We start from the raw sequence: 4,731 nt of genomic DNA on the forward strand, positions 1-4,731 counted from the left end.
CTTCCCTCTCGCCCTCTTGGCCCAGGCCCATCAGCATCATGCCCGAGCTGTCCCAAACTGCACTTAGATCGGGTCCCCAAGCTCACACCGGCTCGTGATGCCACGAAGAGGCCTCGAGATTGTCCCGGTGGACCCCTTTCCGGAGGTCGTTATCGGCACCATCGACCGTGATATGTCTCGCCCCGCAGCCCTCATGCACCAGGGCAATGGGTGCAGTCATAATATGTAGGCCTTGTCTCCCGAAGTTTGGAGCAATAGCCGCAAACAACGCTTTTTGGCACGTGCATCGCGACAAGGTCACACGCGGACTCTCCAGCCTCCCAGCTCACCACCTCGCCTTCCCTCTCGCCCTCTTGGCCCAGGCCTATCAGCACCAAGCCCGAGCTGTCCCAAACTGCACATATATCCGTGAATGACCTGGCGCGACGCCTCGCTTCGCCGAGGTCGTCGCGGCGTGTGAGCGCCCTCCCAGGCCGCCTGCTGATCTCGAGCGCGGCTGGCGCACGCCTCGGCCTCCGCCGCACCCCACCGCGTGGCGGAAACGAGCCGCGGCGGCCACGGAAGAAAGCGTCGCCTTGGCTCGACGTGGTGTCGCTCGCAGCTGCTCTCGCCGACGGTGAGCCTGGCTGCCCAAGCACTGTGAGCCGACCGGATGTGAGCCAGCACTCGCGCTGAGCCGCTCGAGCTGTCGCAGGCGTGCACGAGTCGGCACGGGCTCCTTTCTCTGCGCTGGCGGACGCTGTTTGGCGCTGCACGAGCAGTGCGTGCACGCGCGACGCGTCGCGTGTGCACTCAGCGTGCCGAGCCGGCGCCTGTTGTTCTATCACGGCGCCGCTGCACCACCCGCAACCGACTCCCGCTGCGGAGGGCGGCGCACTCCGCTCTAGGTGGCACGCTCTCGGTGGCACGCTCTCGGTGGCACGCTCTCTTTGGCTCGCCGAGCAGCATATCGCCACCACCGCTGGATCCGTGCGACAGGTGTGTGCGCATCGCAGCTGCCGAGGGCTAACATGTCCACGCCCCCCTCAACGTGTGATCAGGAGCGAGTGGCGACACACTCGCTGTCAATACAAGTCAGGCAGCTGGCCTCGAGCAGTTCGAGCCAGCCTCGACCGAGTGTCGCGCGTTGAGGGAGGCGGCGCATGCTGCCGCTGGCGCCTCCATCGCCACGAGCCTCGCGGCGGCGGTCGCGACGCACCTTGCGGCGTCTCTCGGGGTCATTTCTACGGCGTGCGACGCCGTGTGAGGTCGCCGGCGGCCCGCATCTCTGCCGCCGTCGCTCCGCTGGCTGTGACCGAGTTTCGGGCGTTGAGGGAGGCGACGCATGCTGGCGCCGGCGCCTCCATCGCCACGAGCCTCGCGGCGGCGGTCGCGACACACCCAGCTGCGTCTCTCGGGGCTACCTCTACGGCGCTTGGCGCCGTGTGAGGTCGCCAGCGGCCCGCATCTCTGCCGCTGTCGCTCCCCCGGCTGTGACCGAGTTTCGGGCGTTGAGGGAGGCGGCGCATGCTGGCGCCGGCGCCTCCATCGCCACGAGCCTCGCGGCGGCGGTCGCGACACGCCCAGTCGTGAGTAATCCCACACTCCGCACGTAGCACTGCTCGTTTTCACTTTTGGCGTGTGCGGCATTGCAAAGCACTGGCCTGGCTGTGTGGCTGGAGCCTGGAGCGTACTCAGGTCGTACTAGTACTTGTGTCTACGCGTGTCACCATTCTTGCAAAACACAGACTGCACTCCTCGCTCACTTCTTCCTCCCCTTCTTAGGCTCCGGATTCGGCGGTGCCGATGACTTCCGCTTCGCGCCACGCGCCGCCGCCGGCTTCGACGACGAGGACAGGCCCTCTCTGGTGCGCTACCCGTGTCCGGGTGGGTTGCACTGTCATGTCAGGCATGCTACATGGCCCCTGGAGACTGCCTTGCAGCTGAGGCTGGCTGGGGACCCTACCTAAGCTCCACAGAAGGCCTGGAGGCTCTTCCCGGCCTGCCCCGAGAGACCGGCTAGGGGAGCCGTGCCGGCACCAACTTTAGCCGTGAATATATCCAGATCCCCCCATGAAACAAAGACCAAACTTCTCCCACATAGCCATTAGGACCCAGTAACTAAAATATGTTGTTGGGCAGGGCAATTTGTTATGAGCAGAAAAAGAATGGTGGCGGTGGCCCACTATGGCCCACTAGGTGATTGACGGATATCGGGTCCCCAAGCTCACACCGGCTCGTGATGCCACGAAGAGGCCTCGAGATTGTCCCGGTGGACCCCTTTCCGGAGGTCGTTATCGGCGCCATCGACCGTGATATGTCTCGTCCCGCAGCCCTCATGCACCAGGGCAATGGGTGCAGTCATAATATGTAGGCCCTGTCTCCCGAAGTTTGGAGCAATAGCCGCAAACAACGCTTTTTGGCAGCTCACTGCGACACGCACACGTGCCGACTCCCCAGCCTGTCAGCTCACCACATCGCCTTCCATGCCGCTCTCCTGGCCCAGGCCTATCAGCACCAAGCCCGAGCTGTCCCGAGCCGCGCTTATCTCGGGTCCCCAAGCTCACACCGGCGCATAACACCCCACACGAGGCTATTCCACGCCTGTTTTACCCTCAGGCAGCGCCGGCAACGGACTCCTACTTCACACATGATCAAGCACAGCCCCACCAAAGCACAGCCCTGCTCAGAGTAGCCATGGACCACCACTTGACAACCCAGGCAGCCTCTGGCTCGCCACTTCACTCGGCTCTTTTCCAGCCGTCTCGGGCCCGCCCCCAGCAGCACGCCGTCTGTGAGATCCAGCAGCGGCCTGATCGACCTGTTGAGTCCGCAGCCGATGCACCCATGCAGCTTGATGCAGGCCTCAACTAAGATGCCGACCAGCTTGGTTGTGGCGGCCGAAGAGCGGTGCTGGCCGCCGCCTCTCGACGGGGTCAGTGTGGCGCGTTCGAAATGCACGAGACGACTGCACCCAGGACGGCGGCCGGCGCCCTCCGCTGCTGCCGTCTGCGTTCGCGGCGGAGCTGGAGTCGAAGAGCTTCACCAACGGCAAGGACGACAAGCCGCTGGTGAAGCAGCTGTACGCGGCCGCCTTCGAGGAGCAGTTTGGCAAGGCGACCGAGCTGGACTACAGCGGCCTCGGATGGGGCGACGCGGAGGCGGCGCAGCTGGCGGAGGTCCTCGCGAGCGGGGCAGCGCCGCGGCTCGAGCAGCTCGATCTCGACTACAACAAGATTGGCGACGAGGGCTGCAAGGCGCTGGCCGCCGCCCTCGGCAAGGAGGGGGCAGCGCCGCGGCTCGAGGAGCTCGATCTCGGCGGCAACAAGATTGGCGACGAGGGCTGCAAGGCGCTGGCCGCCGCCCTCGGCAAGGAGGGGGCAGCGCCGCGGCTCAAGACGCTCTATCTCTGCTGGAACAAGATTGGCGACAAGGGCTGCAAGGCGCTGGCCGCCGCCCTCAAGGAGGGGGCCGCCCCGAGCCTGAAGGCGCGAGACGCCACCCCTCGCCACACGCCCCTTCCCCGCCCAATGCTCATCGTACCTCCCAACGCGTGCAGAAGCTGGTCGTGGACAACAAGGAGCAGCCTGAGCTGGTGGCTGTGTGCGAGGAGCGCGGCATCCACCTGTCCCGCTTCTGAGCCTTTTGTCTGCTGTGCCTTTTGTGGTGCTAGTTCGTTGTCTGCTGTGCCTTTTGTGGTGCTAGTTCGTGCCAGTCTGCTGTGAGAGGGGCTTGTATTCGTAGAATTCTTCGCCGATGAATGCTGTGAGAGAGGCTTGGAGCACTTGGAGTGCAGTCAGTAACCGCACACCCGGCTTGTACCGCGTATTGAATTCTTCTCGATCGTCGGCGAAATAGGCCGCGCGGAAGCGAGTGCTCGCTTGGCACCAAATGGCCTCCGAGGACAAGAGCGACGGGTCGGCCTCGGACTCGTCAAAGAGCGACGAGGACGAGTGCGGAATCTGCCTCGTGCAGCCGCGCGCCGGCTCGATGCGGGAGACCGCGTGCGGACACCGGTTCTGCGCCTCGTGCCTCGGCACCTTTGCGATGAGGCACCAAGCCGCGACGCCCGGCGCGCCCCTGCCGTGCCCGCTCTGCCGCTCACCGCTAACGGGCTCCGACATACCTCTCTCCTTTGACCTGCCGCTCGCCTGGCCGATGAGCGGCACTCTCGGCATCCGGCTAGAGGTGGGCGCAGCGGCGAGAGGTGGCGCGGCGGAGGGCGACGAGGCGTTCCGCGCGCGCGCCCGCGCAGAGCTCCTGGCTGCCACCCTCCTCGATGGCGAGGGGCTGCCGCCATCGGCGGTCGAGCGCGTCGCGCCCGGCTCCGCTGCTGCGACTGCCGGGCTGAGGCGTGGGATGGTGCTGGAGGGGGTGAGGGCGGCGGGGGAGGACGACGAGGGAGAGGCCCCCTGCCTGGGCGAGCCCGACGCCCACGTCGCCCTCCCGAGCAGCCCGGCCCGGCCCGAGCCACAGCCTTCTCCTTCCGAGCAACATCCTTCCTCGACGCCCCTCGCAGAGCGCGACAGGCGCGGTGGGGGAGACGAGCCAGGCCCACACCCACACACCCCAAGCCTCCCCAACCACCGCCTCACTTTGAGCAGGCGCGGCCTGCTCCTCTCCGTGCGGTGGGAAGGGCTGGTGCGGAGGCAGGCCGCCATCGCCGCCGTGCCTGCTGCCGCTGCGCCGGCGGAGGAGGTGTGTGCATCTCTCTCTCTCTCTCTCTCTCTCTCTCCCTCTCTCTCTCTCTCT

The sequence above is a fragment of the Emiliania huxleyi genome (genome assembly GCF_000372725.1).
Source record: "Emiliania huxleyi CCMP1516 unplaced genomic scaffold EMIHUscaffold_81, whole genome shotgun sequence".
NCBI classification, from domain to species: Eukaryota; Haptophyta; order Isochrysidales; family Noelaerhabdaceae; genus Emiliania; species Emiliania huxleyi.